The 8539-nt window shown below is 30.9% G+C and overlaps 1 protein-coding gene across 5 annotated transcripts in view; it reads left to right on the forward strand.

The window, feature by feature from the left end:
- The window catches only part of LOC117180344 (glucose dehydrogenase [FAD, quinone]-like), a 72565-nt gene that overhangs the window by 6689 nt on the left and 57337 nt on the right, over nucleotides 1–8539 (forward strand). Inside the window, exon 1 of one of the 5 annotated variants that reach the window (XM_033372789.1) lies at nucleotides 1809–1913. The exons of the other annotated variants lie outside the window; for them this stretch is intronic. The gene's annotated coding sequence lies outside the window, so the exon portion shown is untranslated. Of the gene's footprint in view, nucleotides 1–1808; nucleotides 1914–8539 lie in introns of those variants that run through there. 5 annotated transcript variants of the gene reach the window in all.

Here is an 8539-nt window from a genome sequence, read left to right on the forward strand (position 1 = left end):
AAGCGGGAGTTTGGTGACGTTCATGATTTTTTCAGATACTATATGAAGTATAAAAAGTATTTAGAGTGTCCGTTTTAATCGAGGTAAACAGTTTCCGGTCATTCGCGGTTTGCAGAAATTTCTCACGGTCATTGAAATTAAAAATTATAAATTTTCATTTGAAGTAATAAGAACTAAGCTGCAAATGAAAACACTCGAATGGAAACTCTCTGAAATTTAAAACTTCTGAAATGAAAGCTTGCAAATTTTTCAATCCGGAACTTGCAACAATTTTTGATTGAAAAATTGCTAATGAAATGCAAGTAACATTTTTATTTTACTATTTCTGGTTTCCAGAGATGGTACCATATAAGCCAAACGTAATACTTTTTTATTTTGGTTTCTAATCCCGCATATTATTTTAACTTTGCAAAATTATGAATAAAATTGTTTCTATAATGTACATAGCGACTCAGTTTTAAGCAAGAAATGGCAGATTTCAAATACTAATGGCGAAAAGACAACTATGTCCAACTCGCCCCAGGCTGGGGCTTGAATGGTTTTTGACCTCACACGTCATCTCGCCAATCAAAACTCGTAGATTTTCACGTATCTGTTTTATTATTTGTTATAATTATTTTTAAGGGTTCAAATAAATCTTTGACCAAATATGTGAAATTTTGAATATTAAAGCTTCATAGTAAAAATAATTTTTTTTGTAATTTTTTTTTTTCTAGAATTGATTATTTCCGATAATTTCCCCGTGCAGCGACTAAGTCTTGGGATTATTGTTCAAGTGTAAGCAAAATAAGAAAGATTTAATCTGATGGGACATTTTATTTATAAAAAAGTTCAATTTCCATGTTTCAAACATTTATTATAAATCGAAACAATCCGGTCATTCGTACTTGAATTTTGGTACGCGTAGCCACGCACTTGAATATAAAGTTAAAATTTTTAATTTAGAAGAATGCTCTGTAATCTTTTGAGTATAAGTCTAAAAAAAATCAATATAATTATTTCAAATTTTGATAAATAAACAAGACAAGTATATATATATATAAAGATAAAATACTTAAATTTACACTTAAGATATAACGTATTTAATATATTTGGTACATTATACTATGTCGATAACCTTCGCGATTTCAAATTTAACTTTAAATTCATTTATTAATAACCATATATTTTATAAATATGCCTTTATTATATATTTTTAAAATCGAAAAGCCTAATTCAATCAGAAATATAGAATAACTTCAAAATTTTCGATGTAGTTCAAAAGTACCGAAGATAAATTAAAAAATTTCTGTTCGTATTGGAATATTCATCAAACGTTATCTCAATTAAGTCTCCAAATTCTCATATTATTCTATTGCAGATTAACATTAGTAACTAAAGAATAGATTTATTTTTTTTTTCAAATGAATCATAGAATGATTTTTAATCACAATCTTTAAGCGATGACGTGCGGTCTCATAGGCCGCACCATATTTTTGAAATTGGGTTCCCCCTTCTCTGGTGTAAAAGATTATTAATAACTGAAGTTGATCAAATTAATTTATTTCTTACATATTCCTATGTCCCTTCAGATACATGTATAATAAGTTAGATATAAATACGTACTTATACATATATATATGTTCGTAAGTACGAAAGAACCAAGTCCATGCTAAAGTTCATTTCAAAGGTTAAAACTAGTTATGATAAGAGAAGTTCCTGTCTTTCACGACACCGAATGAATTTCAAACTGAGTTTATCAGTTTAAATATTTCTTGTATAGAAGGGGTATGGATTTTTATATTACCCTAGAATTCCTGTGCTTTTTATTTAAAGAAGACGTTCGTTTCGCAACACTGCTTCGACTCAGGTTGCTGATCAATCTCTCTAGTGATCGCACAAACTGTTACCTGTATAACGTTCGAAAGTGGATGGTAAAATAAGTGATAATTATGAAATAAATAAAAAATCGCTGAAAAATGGGTTGCGCGAGTTCATTATATGGTGTATGATTGGTCAAACAAGATGCTAGATCTGTTCTAAGGTTACATAAAATTAATTTCCAGTGTGTGAGAGTAGCTCATTCGTATCTGGATTTTTTGTATAAAATATAAGAGGAATTAATTTTGAATTACGAATAATTGAAAAAGAGGCTTTGGCAATCGCTTAAGCAATTTGTATAAACAAATTCAAAGTTTGGATGTTATGCGACGAACAGGCTCAATTTTTGACAAAATCTAATCAAAATGTTTTTCTGATTAGTTTTTACCATGAAAATTTGCATATCCCCAAAATTTGGAGTTACATACTTTTCCCAAAAAATTCAGAGTTTGGGTATTTTTCAGCGAATAAGCTAAATTTTCTCTACGGAACCAACTAATAATATCTTTCCCATAACCCTTTACTGTGATTTTCTAACTGACAACACTTAATAATTAGTGAAATGTTTTTGATAAAAACAAGATCATCATAGAAAGAAGTCGTCTGAAAGATATTCTTAATCGACTTTGTAAACAAAAATTAAGCATATTCGTTGAAAAATAGTCAAACTCTGAATTTTCTTATGAATATTGCTTAACTAATTGACAATTGTTGTCAATTTGCAAAGTATCATAGCAAGGTTTCATCGGAAAGTCATTCTTACTTGATTTTTTAAAAAAGTCGGCTTATTCGTTGAAAAATACTTAAACTATGAATTTCTTTACAAAATTTGTTTAAATAATTCTTAATTTTGGTGAATTTTTAAATTATCATGGCAAAATTTTGTAGGAAAGAAATTATTATTTTATTCCTTAAAAAACAAAAATAGCCAAATTCTGAATTTGCTTACAAAAATTCTTTAAACAAGTAACAATTCTTGTAAATTTGCAAAGTTGCATAGCAAGGTGTCATCGCAAAGATATGCTTATTTGATATCATACAAAACTTGTGCACGTTCCTTCTAAAATATTAAAAAAATTAATTCTTTTACTAAGATTGTTAAAAAGTTTGCCGAGTAGCATCTATTTTCAATTATTTGTAATGAAACAATTATTGGTCTCACATTTTACACAAAAATTCTGGATTCTAATGAGCTAAACAGTACCAACACCGAAAACCCAGATTTCTTTATTAATATGTTTGTAACGTAGTAAACGTTAAAAAACTATTTAAAATTGTTCTCATCCACTGGAAATGATCATTTGATAGTTTGAGCACAAATATTAGACCTTGTTTGAACAATTTGAAAATTAGAACAAAAAATGGTTCTTCTGAAAAGGTAAAATAACATGAAATGTAAATTACATTGTTAATTAAAAAATTAAACAAATTTTTTATCAAAAATTCAAACCCGCGAATTTTTACAAAATTTAAAAAAGCTTTTATCAAAAGGAGCATGAGCAGGAGTAATATTTCTCCAGTCGTGCTCAGCTGCTTGTGCCCTATAAGAATTTTTGAGCATTTTCAGTTTTTTGCAGTTTTCTTATGTGACATTTCTGAATCTGATGATTTTTTCCATTCCTGAGTTTTCTTCTTACGAATTTTTTTTTCAGATCTTCGAATGAAATGAATAATAATTTAATTGCATTACTGTACCGTGTCCTGTAGCTGAAAAAATCCTCTTTCGTTTTTGTGATAACTTTTCAAGTTTAAAAAATTGGTAGCAATTTTTTAAATTTTTGAAATAAAAATGATTGTATACCCTTCTTACTTATTTATGAGTTATAGCCGAATTTATTCTTATCCAGGAGAAAATCACAAAAGAATCGCTAAATAGAGAAAAGTGCAAAAAGCGTTTTCTTTAGAACGTTACGGGAAGAATAACTTTTCTTCCACCCGTGTAGAAATTGCCTTATTTTGCCCCATTTGAAAAGAAGCGCTGGCAAGGCCCAGACCAGTTAATAACAGATATCTGTTATTAACTATAAACAGACTCTTCCTATTCCGAATAAAAAATAATAAAATGACTCCCACATATGAAAAATATGTCAAACAAATTTTTGCGGAGTTTTGCGGAGGCTTGCCCCAAGACGGAAATTCACGAGAGATACTCTGTTACGCTATACATGTGCCATATCGCGCTCGTCAAGGGACGTTTGATCAACCTAACGTAGTTTAGATAAAAGTATTATTTTCAGTAAATAGTTTTTTTATAAATATTTTTCACGCTAACGGCTGAAATATAATTAATATGAAAAGAAAAAACACTTTAGGCCTAGGTCGAATACGTGCTAAGAAACATCGTGCAAGACAACTTAATTTCTTTTCATTGTGTTCATAAAAATAAAAATTTATTTATTTATATTTTGAAAAATTGTACTCCCCCAAGAAGAATTTGAAATATATTATTAGTAATTCCATAATATTTATTAGACATATGCATTTCGCAATTTTTCTTTTATTGATACAGTTTTTAAAAATTTGGAAACTTATATTAAAATAAGTTTCAAAAAAGATGTATTCAGTGAATTTTTTAGATTTCAGAACAATAAATTAAATATAAACAGTCCCTATCCAACATTTTTTGTGGGAAATATTCAAGAAGCTGAACAAAAAATACGATTGTTGAATTTAAAAAATTGTCGACTAAGTGGCCTTTATACGGGAGATTCCGAGTATACACCTATTATGAGAAGGCGAAATAGATTGAAAATAAATATAGGAAAAAGGAGGAGGTCGTGACTCAAGATGTTATGTCAAATGTGCCAAAATTAAATACTGAAGTATTTTTGAAGGCTTGATAGTCAATTTCATGTTCAATTATTAAAAATTTATTTGTAAGTGAATACCATACATGTCAATTTAAAACTTATAAATAATATTTGATACAGTTTAAATTTGATAAAAGCGAATGTTCTTTTTGTGATAAATTTAAAAGTTTAGTAAAGTTTTTAAGTTTTTGCATAATTTAAAATGTTATAATTTAAAGCAATTTCTAAAATTTTACTGGTCTTGAAAACGGGTTATTTGCATCATGAAAGACTGGAAAATGATAATATAATATGTATTTTCAGTAGCATTATACTAAATAAAATAAATGTTGTTTTCAAAAACTAGTTTTTGTTTATTACTATTATAATTTAGAAAAATGGGGCATAGCTCTGAAAAACTCTGCTAGACCCTGACAAGTTTACCCTAAGTAGGGCAAAAGTTTGCAAAAGCGTTACACGCCATGTATGGCCCTTGCTATTTCGCCCGACCAGGGGCACGCCAAAACTAGGGAAAACTGATCAGTGCCTTACTAGGCCCACGTTTATATTTCTACACGGGCATGAGTTCTTTTCGTATCTCGTGTTGTTTTTGTACATAATGTGAATATTCATTTTTCAGTAATGAAAAAACCGGATTTTCCTCTCAAATACGCGGCACAAGATAAACTCTAATGAGATATATTCACCATAATAGTAACAACTTAGAAAAAAATAAAGATAAAAACACGCTGGTCAATTTTAGACAATTTTAATTTTTGCTATGAATTTCGAAACTAAATGATTATAACTACTAGAATTAAAAAGAATAAATGTAATATCTGTACGTATAAATTCAGAAATTATAGCACTAAAAAAATTCATAAAGGCCGTAGCAGGATAAGTATGGTCTGGATGCACCTCTCGAATGTGATCCATATTGCGGGGGGAGGTGGCTACCCCTATAAGATAAAGTTACCCCAAGTATCAACTGAATTTTTTTTTAAGTTATGCTCGAATTTTGAAAAATAAATAAAATCAGATTTTCTCAAGAGCAGCTATACCGATCATAATGGTTGAAATATATGTTAGGGAGGGTACTAGAGGGGTTCCGAAAAAAATTCGGAAACCAATTCTGTTGATAATAAGAAGATAAATGAAAAAAAAAATCATTTTTAAATAATTTGTTTTATGGAAGTACTTTTGGCACACCAAAGTTATCTGCTCGGACAGATAATTTCACGCTCGTACAATTGTCGCTTTTCGCCCCTTGTTGCGCAATATGCTATTTCATAATACATGTATCAAAAAGTTGACTTTCGATGCCCCCATAGCGGGTCGAAAGTTGTGTTTTTAACCCTAGACTAGAAAGTTGAAACAGTCGACTGCGAAAGTCACTTTACGTCGTAACCGGTATCGAATGTATATACATTCTATTTTATCTGCAGTTGTCTGCAGCCATTCTTCCGCTTATCGAACCTCGTTTCCAGAATAGAGGCTAACTTCATTCTCCACCTTCGATCGTGAACGATCGATGTTTTCAGCGATAACTGTAGCGTGCTCGTCTCGCCACAGTTTTCAAAATAAATAACTTAAACTTTTAACTTGTTTTGTGAATAACCTAGAAACTTTTATTATTAATTTGTATTACAAAGAGTAATTTTTCATTTATCCAATTCAAATTTCCGCGGAACTTTGAATAGAGCCGCTTGCAACCTCCCCATTGTGCTTGCGTTAGAGCATAGCCAACAGAAAAATCAATAACTGCTTATAACCTCATCGATATTACGTCTTAATTGGTAAACAGTGGACAATCAACGAAAATCTCGGTACTTTTTTCTGTGAAGCTTATCGATGAAGTTGAAAACAATTTTTTTTACTTCTTATTGTAAGTACGGGAGTGTTAATCATTCTTTTATTTAAATTAGGATTGATACTTTCTTATAACGGGGGGCTCCGCCCCCCGAACAGCCCCGTCGGTGGCTTCGCCCGCTGCACCTCCATCAGGGTTCCACCATGGACCCTCCCCTCCCCCCCTCACTTTATCTCACTTGATACGCAACTATTTAATTACTTTCCAGCGTGTCATTCTAACTTCTATCCGTCATGGACTACGTATTTACAAACAATAACACTTTTGGTGAGACACAAAGAAGCTTCAGGCATCTTAAGTCAAATTTTCGATATATTTTTTATGAAAAATTGTATGCGCAACTCGGGGCGAGGCAATAATTTCACTCGAAATCATCGAAAGTCAACTTTTTGATACATGTGTTATGAGAAATATATTTTTGCGGAAATGATCAAAGCATTACTTCATAGTTGAAAAAAACTACTTGTTGGCCCCTCACATGTATGCAATTTTATAAGAATGAGAGGCCAAATTGATTTTTAGCTTATGACGCAATAAGTTATATGCAATGGTGCAATAAAAAACCAAATGCAACAGCATTATTTGATTAAAAACACGTTTCATCGAGAATTCCCCAATCATAGTGTCAACTGATTATAAGTAGATACAAAAAATACTTCTCATCGTTTACTGCTGACATTCGCAAAACTCACGTCATGTTCTTCCAGGTTGCACCACGTGGAGGTCGACAATCAGATGAGTATCCCTTACTTTAATTACACTATATATTACATGTGTAATAAATGCAGAGAAATCACCCCCATGCCTATGTAAAACTAGGTGTATGATATATGACAATTGGACTCATCAGCACTAACTAAGACAAGTGAGAATATGGTACATTTGAGAAAATATCGAATGACTTAAATCGTTCAATACAACTGAGAACAAAATAAACTCGCAAGTTTTAGTATAACGCGTTAAAAATATATACAAGTATGGCAGTTGAGCTTGGAGGAAAATCGCTACGAGGAACTGAGATCCTTCCGCATTTAAAAGTAAGAGTAAATCCCAAATAATAGTACAGTACACGTGAGCATGAATAGAAGCAGGTTGGACATATGCCTACATTTATTGAGAATGAATCAAAATACTTGAGAATTAGTTGCCACTATCAGGCGGGGTAAGAGATTTGTGCATATGAAGAGTATATATGTATATTGTTAGGTATCGTGTGTATATATAGTGTATGTATATTTTGTTAAGTTATTAATAAAGGATGTATATAGTTGTATATAGTTGTATATAGTGTTAATAAATTAAGGGATGCTAATCTGACTGACAACCTCCATGTAGTGCATCCTGGAAAAACATGACATTAGTTTGGCAAATGTCACCAGTAAACGAAAAGAAGTATTTTTCTATCTACTTTTAATCAGTTGACACTGTGACTGCACGGAGAAACTCTTGTTCGTAAAGTTTGGCATTATAATATTGATCTTTACGAATGTTCGATGGGAATCTAGGATATAATCGAGAAAATAATATTATTGCTGCAGCTATATGGAGAAATACATTTTCCATTTCATTTATAAATATACTTCAAACCTAATAATTGCCATTTATAGTTAGAATGATTAATATTTTTGATAGCAGATTGAATTTGAAAAAAGTGATATTCACAAATTGAATGATAAAACCGTAGTTACAATAACTAGCAGTTAAAATAACATAAGTAGCAAAACATGTAAGAAAAATTACCATTTTCAATGGGATGGTGCAAGAAGAGAAAAAACAATTGAATGTAGTGCTTCGCGATTCAGTACCGAATTACGTCAACACGCGCCGAAGTTCATGAGGATGATAAAATTTCTAAACCTTATAATTTGTTTTATCACAGGAAAATATCTCCGTTCTGCTGCCCCGTAGATCCGTGTTCAATTCCCGCCAAGGCTGATTTCTTCTAACAAGATTTTTTTTGTCTTTCAGCTTAGAATAAAATATAAATATCTAATTGTATGTTTAATGTATAAAATTTATA

This window comes from Belonocnema kinseyi, chromosome 9 (genome assembly GCF_010883055.1).
Source record: "Belonocnema kinseyi isolate 2016_QV_RU_SX_M_011 chromosome 9, B_treatae_v1, whole genome shotgun sequence".
Lineage (NCBI taxonomy): Eukaryota > Metazoa > Arthropoda > Insecta > Hymenoptera > Cynipidae > Belonocnema > Belonocnema kinseyi.